Genomic DNA, 14,887 nt, shown 5'->3' on the forward strand with positions numbered 1-14,887 from the left:
GCATTTAGAATGGTGAATTCTTTTTTTTTTTTTTATGGAGACAGTCTCGCTGTGTTGCCCGGGCTAGAGTGAGTGCCGTGGCGTCAGCCTAGCTCACAGCAACCTCAAACTCCTGGGCTTAAGTGATCCTCCTGCCTCAGCCCCCCCAGTAGCTGGGACTACAGGCATGCGCCACCATGCCTGGCTAATTTTTTCTATATATATATATTTTAGTTGGCCAGATAATTTCTTTCTATTTTTAGTAGAGACGGGGTCTCGCTCTTGCTGAGGCTGGTCTCGAACTCCTGACCTCGAGCAATCCACCCGCCTCGGCCTCCCAGAGTGCTAGGATTACAGGCATGAGCCACTGTGCCCGGCCTAGAATGGTGAATTCTTTCCACAAGGTATTCAGTTTATTTTGCCCAGATCCATCAGAGGAATCATTATAGCAGCTATAGCCTTACAAAATGTATTTCTTAAATAATAAGACTTGAAAGTCAAAATTACTCCGTGATCTATGGGCTGCAGAATGGATGTTTTGTTAGCAGGCATGAAAACAACATTAATCTTCTTATATGGCTCCATCAGAGCTGTTGGGTGACCAGGTGCATTGTCACAGTAATATTTTGAAAGGAATCTTTTTTGTGAGCAATACGTCTCACCGATGGGCTTACAATATTTAGTAAACCATGCTGTAAACAGATGTCCTGTCATCCAGGCTTTGTTGTTCCATTTCTAGAGCACAGGCAGAGTAGTTACAGCATAATTCTTAAGGGCTCTAGGATTTTCAGAATGGTCAATGAGCATTGGCTTCAACTTAAAGTCATCAGCTGCATTAGTCCCTGATAAAAGAGAGTCACCCTGTCCTTTGAAGCTTTGAAGCCAGGCATTGACTTCTCTCTAGCTACCGAAGTCTTCCAATATAAGGCTATTTTGTCTACACTGAAAATCTGTTAGTTTAGCAGCTTTCATCAATTATGTCAGCTAAATTTTCTGGATAATTTGCCGTTTCACTTTACATTTTTATTTTATGGGGACGGTTTCTTTCCTTAAACCTCATGAACCAGCCTCCGCCAACTTCAGACTTTTCTTCTGCATCTTCCTCACGTCTCTTGCTCTGGATTAGCCTTTGGCTTAAAAGAATGTTGTGGCTGGTTTGATCTTCTATCCAGACCACTCAAATTTTCCTCATATCAGGAATAAGGCTGTGTCCCTTTCTTATCATTTGTGTGTTCACTGGAGTAGCACTTTTAATTTCCTTTAAGAACTTTCCTTTGCATTCACAACTTGGGTAATTGTTGGTGCAAGAGGCCTAGCTTTTGGCCTCTCTCAGTTTTTGACATGCCTTCCTCACTGAGCTTAATCATTTCTACCTTTTGATTTGAAGTGAGATAGGCGTGACTCTTCCTTTCACTTGAACACTTAGAGGACATTGCTGAGTTCTTAACTGACCTAATTTCAATATTATTGTGTGTCAGGTAATAGAGAGGCCAGAGGGGAAGGAGAGGTATGGGGAATGGATGGTCAGTGGAGCAGTCAGAACACACACATTTATTAAGTTCGCTGTCTTACATGTCCATGGTTCATGGGGTCCCAAAACAATGATAATAGTAACATCAAAGATCACTAATCACAGATTACCACAACAGATACAATAATAATGAAAAACTTGAAATCTTATGAGGATTAACAAAATGTGATAGATACAAAGTGAGTAAATGCTGTTGGAAAAATGGCGCCAACAGATTTGCTACATACCTTCAATTTGTTAAGAAAAAAAAAAAAAAAGCAATATCTGCGAAGTTCAATAAAAATGTAGAGGCCAGGGGTAAATTGAGGGAAAATTCATCCTCCTTTACTGCCCCACAGGTGTCTTGGGGAGAGGAAGTATGAATAACTAATTTTACTCTTTGTCCTTTTGAGTTTGTCCCATTTTTAAAGATATGTGATCAGATCTTGAATTCTTGAGTGCTTTTTTTAGGCACCCAGGGACTAGGGTTCTCTGAATTCAGGGACTCCTTCCAGTATGTTTTTACTTGGTTGCCTTCCTTTTCCCAAAATGATTTAAAAAGCCATTTGCATCTGCAGAACACTCTGTGCCCATAAGATAACAGCCCCTTCCTGCCTGTCATTGAAAGGTAAATCAAAAAAAATCAAGCGGTGTCAATTTTTGTTTGAACTTGAGCAGCATCTAACATCATTCGTTCAGTTTTTTTTTGGTTGAAATTATTACACCAAACTTCAGTCAGAAAAAGGGTGGGGAGCACAAGAAAGGGACAGAGTTATATTCTCAATTTATGTAGAAAATAGAAATAATGCTTTGAACATGTAGACGAGATAAAAAGGGCTAGTTTTGTGTTTATTATGCAACCATTAAAAACACAGAGGTACTTTGCTGCTTGTATATCTCGGTGGAATAGCATAAAGTATAACCTCCATTTGGTGTGTAGGAAAAATGAGGCAAACAAAATCAATGTCATTTATCCAAGATTACATATAGCAAATTACAAGGAGTATATAGATTTCCTAACTGTGTCTGATATTTTATCCAATGAGTTACAATGTATAAAGGACCTCAGAATACAAAGAACTTAATATGGTTTCTTAGCTGTGCATAGTAACTGCTCAATAAATTCTTGTTATTATTCAGAAACAGGGTTTGTTCTAGTTGCTAATAATGTATATTTTGATTTTTTTGAGGACAGAGGCATAGTAATATTTATATTAATGTTGATAAGATGAAAATTAAATTGAAATTTCAGAACAAAACTTTACCAAGTATTTTCCGATATAGGTTTTTGTCTTTTAGATTTCTACCTTCATGACTTCTAGGCCACCCTTGGTTTTAGAAATTTGAATCTGATTCTGTTTTCTTCAAGAGCCTGTATTTTCCTTTGTAGACACTTTGCGTAGCAAGTACAGGTCATACTTAGCATTGTGTTTAATGCTAAGTTTACTTCAATGTTGGCATTAAATGATTTGTATCATATTAAGTAAAATGTTTTTACACATTGTAGCAGTGAGGATATCTCTGATATAATTTTGACATGTGAGCATTATATATATTTAATTAAATTTGTTTATTAAAGAATGGAAATATTTTAATTGTAGTATGGCAGGAACTTTGAGATCTTCCCCCCTCCCTATGCACTGCTGGTGGAGATGGAATCCTTTCTGAGTTAATAAATGCCATCACCCATTCCCTCCCCCCAGCCTTACACCAGAGCCTAGTTTGCCTGCAGCTGCAGTGGTAGGCATCTTTCAGGAAGTGACCTTGGCTTGTATTAATCAAATTCAGAACACACAAAAATGCTGCTTGCTAACATGCTGACTTGACGTAAAATTTTATCGCATCCATTTTCTTTTAAAATGAGGCCATCTTGTAAAAAGAAGATACACAGAAGACTCCTCTAATTTAATGTATATATAAAAAGCTTTTGCCAAGCCTTGTTAAAAAAAATAACAATGGGTCTATTTTAAAATTGTAGACTTTTTATTGCCAAATATGCATGAACTTATGAAGGTTTGGGAATGGTTACTAGAAAATTACTTGTTTTAATGCTGAATGAAGAAAAAACTATTATCAGCATGAAGTTTATTTGCTATCTTAACAGTTGACATTAAATTGCTATGCAAACTTTATATACTATGAAGTTATTTGGTGACCCTTTAGCAGTTATATATTAAGTAAGGCACTTTTGTATATTGGTTACTTTTGGGTTTTCAGAAATAATTGATGTCTTTGCTGATTTGTATAAGAACTAATATCCTACAGGAAATCATAGGCAGTGGTGGTGCCTACAAGGGATTTTAAACATAAGCTTAAATTTAATGTATAAGTCTGCTAAAATTCAATCACCTATTGTATCAACCGAGAGAAATATTGCTAACTACAAATTCATTAGCTACTTAGATAGGATTTAATGGATCATTTTGATAAGAGCAGTTAATACAGCTATTGCGCTTTTATCCTGAAGTGCTTCAAAGCCATCTAGTTTTTAAATGTATTACAGTTAAAGTGTGTATAATAGAGGTCTTTTTTTTAGCCTTGCTCAATGTTAAATGTAGAATGTTGAAAATAGTATTTAATGGATTAGTTTATTGATTTCTGCATTTGGAGGAAATTTACATAAATAGGGAGCAGTTGTATCTATTGCCAAAGGGTTCACTTCTGAGTTTATTGTATAGAGGATTACTTCTGGGTACTGAAGTCTTTGGAGAGGAGAAATATAGGAAAAGAAAACTTAAACCTTAGGATCCGTGCCTGCATTTGTGTAAATCTACAATATGAAAAAAATAGGCACGGTGCATGTTCACATTAATGAATTGGGGAGGGGGTGGGAAATCTGTGCAAACAGAAAAATTGGGGTATAGATTGTGTTTTCAAAGCATTTACTGGAAACATAATTAGTATTGTCTTTTATCGTATTGTAAATTGTTCTTAGAATTGCAGCCTCTTGGAGGTAAATCTTTCTCCTTAACCCGCCTAAGTTCATTCTTTGTCTTGATACTAGCATTTAATGATTGGTTTATTAGATACTACAGGATAATGAAACACAGATTTCAAGGAGAAAGAAGATAATTGCTTGATCATTTCTTTCCTCAAACACTTGTTTAAAATACATGGTCTTAAGTAAAATTTTGACTTTGAATTTACAATGTTCTTTGCCTTCTTCCACCCCCTTCCTCCTTCAAAAAAGAAAAAAAGGAAAAGAAAGGAAAAAAAGGAAAATGGAAAGCCTTATAAAAAAGGAATATATGCAATCCTGGTAGCCAATGAGTTAATGTTCATTTGCAGCCCGAGGGGTCAGCATGCAGTCTCTGTTTTCTGATTGGCTGTTAAAAGGTGAAATTGAAACCACTGTAAACTTTTGACCCTGTAGCAATTCTTGTGGAACGCCTTCCACTGGTGGAGCCCAGAGCTTTGCTCACCTCCCCACCCAATCCCTCCACCCTCCTTCCTGTATTTATTTTGTGTGATCGTGCAGTGCTGCATGCAGTTTTTCCAAGAGAGGGGGCAGAGGGAGGCAAAACAAGCATCAGCAAGAGGCTTGCTTGCCTGCCATGCCACTGCGAACTTCAACTCAGCCAAAGATATGGGGGCTGTTAACAGACTGGTCTGCCAACCAGATTTTTTTAGTTTTCTCCTTAATCTCAAGGTAATTAAAAAATGCGGAATAGTTCAGTGCCATTGTTAATTAGTGGATAGTATTGTGTAAGCAAAATGTATGGCATAATTTCCTGGATGTGTTAAGTTAAAAATAGCTTTCATTTTTAGCTACCTTTATACACCTCATTTATATTTCCTATGTCCCATGAAATTTTTACACAAATGGCCAACGTTTTATGAAAGTTCTTTTCCCTTCTTTGGCTTTTATTATAAAGAAACTTAAATGGCATTTTGGGTATGATAACTGTGTACAATAATTGCAGAAACTGTACATTCTAATTTCATTAATCCTCTTTTTGGGGGGTGCTGTGATAAAATGGTTCTAGATTTATCTTGCTTTCACATCTAAATAGTGCTTTATAGTTACCAAAACAATCCTATGAAAAAGGCAGGTAGTTTTTCTCTATTCTCTCCTTTAATACTATTAGGGGATTCTGTCTTCTACTTTTGATTCTTCCTTTTATCCCTGGTGTCTGGAACGGTGTGACACTGATGCTTAGCAAATGCTTACTGTGTGAACATAGCTTTCATTTCAGGAACTTTAGTGTCTGTTTATACCTGCTTCTCCTTTCCTACTTAATTAGTGTCAGGAACCATGATTTGTTTATGTTTCCAAGTGCCAGTGCAGTACTTGACATCTAATAGATACACAGCAAGCATTTAATTTAAATTGAATTAAATTTCTTGTGAAAGGTCACTTCAAGAAGTTGGACTTTACAAAACCTAGGTTTTCTGAAGCTAAGGCTTCTGTTTTCACTGTATTATTTAAAATTTCAGGTTGACTGTATAGAACTAAAAGTTGATTTTAATTTATTAAATAACTATGTAGAATAAATTATTATAAATTGGCTTGATCCTTTTTAGTATATATGATGGGACAAGTGGTAATACATGTTAGTTTTTTTAACCCTGTCCTTATTTTACTAGACATGCCTATGCTGTGTCCCTTACCCTGACAAAAAGATTATAGTATTTTAAAAAGATTGTGATCAATGTCTTACCAATGTTTTTCTGGGTACCAAGTACATTTTTACTTACTTGAACACATAATAATGGACTAAGTAATAAATAGTAACTGAGTTAAGTTTATACAGCTCAAAAAAGTGTGGTACATTTTTATATAATTGTAAATTTTCATACGATTTTTAACTTAACATTCATTCTTTCCAGTGTAGCTACAGATCGGGTGCAGTTGATTGTTGCAAGTGAAATCTATTGTTAAAATTTTGACAGAAGATATATTTATCACTTGATAAATAATCCCAACTGCAAAAGAATGTTAAATTGAACACAAATATTATTTAAGTAATCTGAAATTTAATTTGTGAACCATTTTACTTTGTAGTGCTTTGAAGATTAGTGGGCAACAGCTGGCTATTCCCAGTGACACTGGTTCCCCTTCTTTACAATTTTAGGGAAGTGAGGAGAAAGGGAGTCCCTGGGAGCACTGCCAGCAGCAGCTTGGAAAGAACAATGAGTTTAATATGATTAATAGTAGAGTCCTTGCCCCTTTCCATGTTCAACAGCAAAAGAAAAACATGTTCATAATATTCAGTGGTTGATTTTTGTCCTGTTGGTGTTTCTAAGCATCAGCATTGTATAGTTTGGGTTTTCCTGTCTATTAACTCTTCTCCTCCAGGTTGATTCTTTGTTCTGTCTTTGAGACACATCTTCTCAGAGTAGCTATTAACAAAGCTCAGTTTGATCCTCCCTCCCCATTAGCTCTCTGGTGATGCAGGTTATTTTTATTTTTATTTATGTATTTCTTAAGAGATGGGGTTCTTTCTGTGTTGCCCAGGCTGGGCTCGAACTCTCCTGGGCTCAAGTAATCCTCCCAACTCAGCCTCCTGAGTAGCTGGGACTCCAGGCTTGTGCCACTGAGTCCAGTCCAGTGATGCAGTTTTTGATAATACAGATCTCATCAGTTAACTTTCTGTTAATTCTAGTACTAAAGTTATTGTTCCCCCAACCCCTGCTTTTTCAGATATCTAATATTTTTGGAAAGCATCATATTCAGTTTTTATGTCAGAGAGTGATTTGGTTTTTGTATGTATGATTGACTAAAGTCCAAATTATGAAAAGAGATCAGAATAACTTTATTTTTGATAAAGGCAAAAAATGCTGCCCTAGGAAATCTGCTAGAATTGTTGCCTTTGCAGAATCTTGGTTCCACACAAGTTTAACTCACCAGCAGTTCCATACTTAGAGGATCCTGGGATATTGTAGTAGTGCCGCTTCCAGGTTCCTGGTAGGCAAACCAATCGGCCATGACTATTTGGGAACCTCTCCAGTCCATTATATACTTACTTGAAGGGGAGAATTTTGTAGATGGCATTTCTTTGGGTCCTAAGTGTGCAGATTGGTGGAGTCAACATTCCTTTGAGAAGGATTATGAAAAACAACAATATAATACTTGAGTGTTAGCTTATGTTCTGTCACCAAGCCTCCACACTAGGCCCCAGTACTTGTTTCCTGGGTCAGTTGTTAAGGTACTAGAGTATTTTCTGTTGTAATTTTTTTTTTTTTTTTAAGAGAAGGGGTCTCACTATTTTGCCCAGGCTGGACTTGAACTCCTGGGCTCAAGTGGTCCTCCCACCTCAGCCTCCTGAGTAGCTGGGATTATAGGTGCTCGCCACGTACTAGGTACTTTTTGACTCAAATTCCTTTCCTTATCCCACCCCTCTTGTTCCTTAGATGCTGACCCCACTCCATGACCTTCCTTTCTCCCCTCTCAAAAAGGAACAACATAGACCAGCTTATTGAGGTAGGGTTAAAAAAATAAATAAATAAAAGAACCATTTCTGAACTGAAACCTGACTTAAAACCAGGGCCAGAAGACCTTAGAAGTTATTTACAGGCCGGGTCCGGTGGCTCACGCCTGTAATCCTAGCACTCCAGGAGGCCAAGGCGGGAGGATTGCTCAAGGTCAGGAGTTCGAGACCAGCCTGAACAAGAGCGAGACCCCATCTCTACTAAAAATAGAAAGAAATGATTTGGACAGCTAAAAAAAAAATATATATATATATACACATATGTATATGTATATAAAAGCTGGGCATGGTGGCGCATGCCTGTAGTCCCAGATACTCTGGAGGCTGAGGCAGGAGGATTGCTTAAGCCCAGGAGTTTGAGGTTGCTGTGAGCTAGGCTGACGGCACGGCACTCTAGCCCAGGCAACAGAGCGAGACTTTGTCTCAAAAAAAAAAAAAAAAAGTTATTTATAGAAGTTCTTGCCTACCTTTCCCCCCTCTAATTAAATTGGATAGCATAAAAATTCAAGTTAAAGAAACATCAAATTGATTTAAAAATGAAAACTAATGATTCTTCTATTCTTTTTTTTAAATTTCAGTGTGCTTGGAAATTCTTAAGTTGTATTATGTGTCAAATCGTCTTTTGTTTGGGTCATATTAATAATAGCTTATTGAGCTTTTATGTGCTAGGTGCTAATAAGTAATTTATACCTTTTTACTTAATCCTCACAAAGCCTTATGAGGTGTGACTGACTCCCCATTTTAAAATCTAAGGCCTTAAGAAGTCTTTTTTTTAACCTGCTCCCCAGAAAATGGAGAATTCTTAAGTTGACTAAGAACTAACTAGCTTGTAAGTGGGAGAGCTAGGTGCTGAGTCTAAATCTTTCTGACTCCAAAGCTTCTCCTCTTAAACCATTATGCCAACAACTAATTATATGTAGCGTGGAAGATGTATTCCAAGTTCTAAATACAACCAGCTTACTTTTGGCACGTATCTCAATTATAAGTTGGAGACTGTACTATGATTATAAATAGGCAAGTTGAGGAGATATATCAAGTCTTTTTACACCTGTAATTGCATAGTACTGACACTACGGGTTGAAGATCCCTAATTTGAAATTTGAAATGCTCCAAAATCCAAAGCTTTTTGAATGCCAACATGATGCCACAAGTGGAAAATCCACACCTGACCTCATTTGATGGATCATAGTCAAAACACAGTGTAAACTCAGTTTTACCCACAAAATTATTAGAAATATTATATAAAACATCTCCAGGCTATAAGTATAAGGTATATATGAAACAAATGAATTCTGTGTTTAGACTATGATTTCTTTCCCAAGATATCTCAATATGTATATGCACTTATATTCTAAAATCCAAAAAAATCTGAAATCCAAAACAGTTCTGGTTCCAAACATTTTTTGGATAAGGGATTTTCAACCTGCACTTTCTGGATTTTCCTCTTTTCCCTTTGTGAACCACTTACGATGTGCTCCCCCCCCCCCCCCCCCCCCCCCCGCCCGATTTTTCTCCTCTTTAATTTTGGTTTCAACACAGTAGAACCTTCACATCATGCAGCTAGATGTGGTTGGCTGTCTGCTATCTACTCCGTGTTTATTGGTCATGACTGTGATTTGTTTGCTATTTGGACCTTGTGAATACATTATTTTTTTCTTCCCCCCATACCAAGAGACCTGCCAATGTTAACATGAATACCATTAAGTTCAGGGGGTAGATATGGCTGTTGCCTTGATAGAGATACCATTAGAATTAGTGGCAGATTGTTGCTTTATTGTTACATTTAGAAATTCATAAAACAAAGTGAGTGTTTTTATTGGGTCTCTTGTTTATTGCACCAGAACCTGTTCGCACTTTCTTCACATACAAAAATCTACTGTTTGTATGTTCATGTGTTTTATTGCAGATTATTTTGAGGAACTGCTCCTCATTTCCCCATTTAAAAATGTTTCTTTTTGGTGACTCAAATGCAACCTTTTATTATATATGTATGTTTAAAAAAGTTTTTTTTTTTTTAATTTAACTTTTTTTTGAGACAGAGTCTCACTCTGTTGCCTGGTCTAGAGTGCTGTGGTGTCAGCTTAGCTCACAGCAGCCTCAAACTCCTGGGCCCAAGCAACCCTCCTGCCTCAGCCTCCGAAGTATCTGAGACTACAGGCATGAGCCACTGCACCCAGCTAATTTTTCTGTTTTTTGTAGAGATGGGGTCTCTCCCTTGCTCAGGCTGGTCTTGCACTCCTGGCCTCAAGTGATCTCCCACCTCTGCCTCCTAAAGTGTTAGGATTATAGGCGTGAGCCACCATGCCCGACCTACCTATCAGTTTTGGTCACTTCTTAGGACTTAGAGCTGGTCTCTGCCATCTCCACTTTGCATTCTGTATGTTAACAAACTGACAGAATATATTGTATATACCATGCCTCATTTTTAAACAGAAGTAGTGATATATGGCAAAATAAGACATCTGCTCAAATTCCTAGGAAAAGACGTTACACTTGATACCTTTTGTTTGTTTCATATGTCCAGGGAAGGGAAGAATGGAAATAATTAATTTGTGTGTGACTACTAATAGTGCTTATTTGAGGAAAGGGCAATAAAATTCAACCTCCTCCCTTTTTTGTCCTCAGGATCAAAATACTTGATGAACAGTGGACTCAGAGACCAATAAAAATAAACTACTTGAACATCGTTTGACTGGTTAGCCAGGTAATTCAGTTTTACTTTGACTTGATTGTAATTTTTTGACTTCAACTTTCTGAAGGTACTAACCTTTAATTTATGATTTAATTTAAACTCATTTTATGCTTTGTTTTTTTGTTTAATGACAATATTACTTCAATGAATGGCCATGGAATACTTGAGTGAATACATATGTATATATACAGTTGACCCTGGAACAATTTGGGGGTTAGGAGCGTTGACCCCTTGCACAGTCAAAACTCTGTGTAACTTTTGAGTTCCCCAAAACTTTACTAATACCCTACTATTGACTAGAAACCTTACTGATGATATACTTTCTTAACACATATTTTGTATGTTACATGTATTATACACTGTATTCTTAATAAAGTAAGCTAGAGAAAAAATGTTAAAATCATAAGGAAGAGAAAATATATTTACTATTCATTAAGTGACATGGATCATCATAAAGATGCTTATCTTCATCTTAACATTGAGTAGGTGGAAGGGGAGGAGGACGAGGAGGGATTAATCTTGCTGTCTCAGGATGGCAGAGGCAGAAGAAAATCCATGTACAAAGGGACCAGTGCAGTTTAGACCAGTGCAGTTCAAACCTGTGTTGTTTAAGGGTCAACTGTATTCCTATTTATGTGTATACATATATACACAAACATAATTTTGGGGGGGAAGAGGAGAAACTCCCCCCCTTCCTTATGTGTGAATATTTTAATGGTGTTTAGTCAAAATCTGAATCAGCCCCAATCTATGTTTACTATTTCACCTTGTGAAGACTAATTTCCCCAGATTGCTTACGCTGGCAAATAACATTTCATCTAAATCCTTTTCTTAACTTTTAATACTGCATTAGAATAGGAAAAAGGAGAATAGAAAAAGTTGTCTGATAGCGGAGAAAGCAGTATGCCTTGCTTAGCTAAATTTCTTTTAGTTAGTAATACCATCATTTTCTTGGTTAGCTAGGCTTGAAAACAGAGTCATTTTTGAATCCCACACCCACCTTTGATACATTTAATAAATAGGCCTTTTCTGCTTTTCAGTTGTCATGTCTCCTGCATTTGTTGTGCTTTCTGTTTCTAATTTTAGCTTCTTTGGCCAAGACCCCTTAATTTTCATGATTGCATTTATCCTTGTCCCTTTACTGCTTCCTTATCTATGGTGTCTACCCACTTACAATTTTTCTAGAAGATTTTCTTAAATATATCCCTTTAGTCAAGCCTCTATTGTACTCTAAGCTTTGTGTTACCTTTCCCTGGCTTGCAGAAAAAAGTGCAAACACCCATTTGAAATGGATTTTTATCTGGGAATCTAAGCCACCAGCCTTAGCTCTCGCAGTTTCCCTGTAAAATCCCTCAATTAATTATGTGATATATACCCATTCTCTTTCGAACATAGCAGAGAACTATCTCCATAGTTTTTTTTTTAAACCTTTTATTTGGAACTATTTTCACATTTATAAAAGTTAGAGAAATATGGTATAAAGAACATCTAGATATTCTTTATCCAGGTTCACCCCCTTGCTTTATTATTGTATTTGTGTACTCCTACTCTTTTTCTTGTCTTTCTCTACACACATAAACACACACACGCAAATTCTTTTTTGAACCACTTGAAGGTAAGTTACGTATGTTGTGCTTCTTTCCCTAATTCTGTTTCCTAAGAATGGGGTCATTCTCTAATTATTGTACAGTTAATAACTTCATAAATGGACATTGATATAAATCTTTTGTCCATATTTCAGTTTTATCAGTTGACTTAATAAAAGTCTCCCATGGCATTTTCTATGTTTCCTGTATAGAATTTAGTGTGGGATCAGGTACTGCATTTAGTTATTTCTCGTTAGCTTCCTTTTTCCTGGGATATTTCCACAGCCTTTATCTTTTATGATGAAATTGACATTTTTGAAGAATACAACCTTCTTCCATGCCCCTCTCACCCCCTTTAATAAAATGTTCTTTATTTTCTGTTTGTCTGAAGTTTCCTTGTAATTAGATTGAGGTTATGTACTCTGGGCTGGAATACTGCATAGGTAATGTGATATGCTGAGAAAGAAACACAACTTCTGGAGGCACATGATGTCCGTCTGTCCCTCATTTTGATGTTAATTTTGATCAGTTGGCTAAGGTGTTGCCAGATTTCTCCACTGTATAGTTTATTTTTCCCTCTCTCTCTCTCTCACCAAGCAATAAGCAGTCTGTGGGGGAAACAGGGCAGATATTCTGATTCTCTTCACAGTTTCCTCTAGATTTAGCATTCATGGATTCTTGTCTGATCCAGTTTTTTACTGTGATGGTTGAAATGCTAAGTTTCTCATTCTAGCATTCTTTACACATTTACCAGTCCGTTCTTGGCCTTATCCTGTAATCAAGAGCCCTATTCACTGGTATTATGGATTCATGAATTCCTATTTTTTGAAAGTTTATATTTCATTACTTAATTATTTTGGTGCTAAAATTGTCCTGTGTTTGGCTGGTGAAATTCTTTTAAATGGGCTCCTGTGTTCTTGTGGGGAATAATTTTAGAGACTCAGATCTCTGGGTAGTAGGTGTCCTCATTACTCTTGAAGTGTCTTCTCGGCCCTTTTAGTGAATAGGGCTAGGAAATACATGCTTGCTTATATACATACACATACATGCATACATGTATGCATGTACATATACAGTTATCCCTTGGTGCCTGAGGGTGATTATTTACAGGACTGTCTGAGGACACCAAAATCTGCAGATGCTCAAGTCCTTTCCTAAACTATAAAATGGTGCAGTATTTGTGTACAGCCCACACACAATCTCTCGTGTACTTTAAATCTTTTCTACATTACTTATAATACCTTACACAATGTAAATGTTATACAAATTGTTACCATACTGTATTTTTAAATTTGTATTTTATTGGTATTTTTTGAATATTTTTGATCTGTGGTTGGTTGAATCTGTAGATGCAGAACCTGCACTGTACATGGAGGGCTGATTGAACACATATTCATAGAAACATGCATATACATACTTTAGAAATCATGAGTTCATATAAGTATGTCCATCTTCACTCCATGTCCACAGGATTCTTCATACCCGATTTCATATTTTTATATCCCTTCTTAGGCTATTAGCACCCTGGCTCTCAACATAATCAATATGTTTATGCTTTTGCCCAATCTTCTAATATATCTAAAATCATTTCAGAATTGCTTTGCCCATTTCACTGCAATAAACAAACTTACTTAAAATGGGTAGAGAATTTGTGATTTCTCTCATCTCTATCCTCAAGACTGAAAGTAAATAGTTAAATTGTGTTTTTTAATTCCTTGGATAGGTCCTCCCCTTCCCCAGTGTTTCCCTACTCAAAAACCACAGTTTTTTACTGCCTGGTGTCTTATATCTGGATATATAGTTAGTTGTTAAAATTTGTCCAGTTGTTCGGGGTGGATGGACCATATTCCTCTCTCATGTTTGTTCTACAGTAGAAGTCCCAAAGTTTATTCTTGAGCTCAAAAAAATGCTCTTCTCATGTTTTGGATTTTTTTTTTAAATGATGTGTTTATTAACCATATAAGCTTCTTTGAACATATTGTATTGAATAACTTCTGAGGCCAAAGGATTAATTTCTGTCTGGAAGTTTTTGTAAGGAATATAGGCTTGAACTTTTAAAAGTCTTTTTATTTGTTCTTGTTTCCTGAGACTAGGAAACCGATTCAAACAAACTCTCTCCACCAGATTTTACTTGTGGTACTTAAAAATTTCGATGAAGTCATCCCTTTTCCAGATTCCCTAAATTTACTAAGTCTTTGGGTTGCCAGGAAGTGACCTTCCTTCTACTTGTGAGGCTGCTTCCTGTAAGCCAGGAACAGGTACCAGGCCCATAGGCATTGATTTTTTGTATGAAGTGGAATCTTTGTTTGTTAATAGTGGACTTGCCATACCTGATGAGAATTAGAATCATTCTCAATTATAACACTCAGCATATGACCTTAACTGTATAATAATTTGTCCAATTATCCTGGTAAATAGATTGACAGATTTTATTAAACTTATGCAAATAACATTGACATGAAAAGTAGACTTAGTTTTTACTTTTATGTTTTCTGAAATTTGAGATAGAATCAGATGCCATTTAAAAATGTATAAAGTTTGCCAAAGCATAATTTATTAAGTTGAGGGCTAAAGATAGTTGAAGAAGAAAGAGCTTCCTCATGTACCCATCAGAAAATAGAATATTAAAAAAAAAAATTCCAAAATAAATAACTGATTAAATTTCTCACTAGTTCATTTAGTCCATTGT

General features: G+C 36.3%; 1 protein-coding gene across 6 annotated transcripts in view; it reads left to right on the forward strand.

The window, feature by feature from the left end:
- NCOA3 (nuclear receptor coactivator 3) overlaps window positions 1-14,887 on the forward strand; it is a 125,755-nt gene that overhangs the window by 52,919 nt on the left and 57,949 nt on the right. For 5 of the 6 annotated variants that reach the window (XM_045528510.1, XM_045528514.1, XM_045528523.1 and 2 more), the window contains exon 2: window positions 10,546-10,624. The gene's annotated coding sequence lies outside the window, so the exon portion shown is untranslated. Of the gene's footprint in view, window positions 1-7,895; window positions 7,914-10,545; window positions 10,625-14,887 lie in introns of those variants that run through there. The other variant, XM_045528512.1, reaches the window with a different exon arrangement.

The sequence above is a fragment of the Lemur catta genome, chromosome 17, assembly GCF_020740605.2.
Source record: "Lemur catta isolate mLemCat1 chromosome 17, mLemCat1.pri, whole genome shotgun sequence".
Taxonomy (NCBI): Eukaryota; Metazoa; Chordata; class Mammalia; order Primates; family Lemuridae; genus Lemur; species Lemur catta.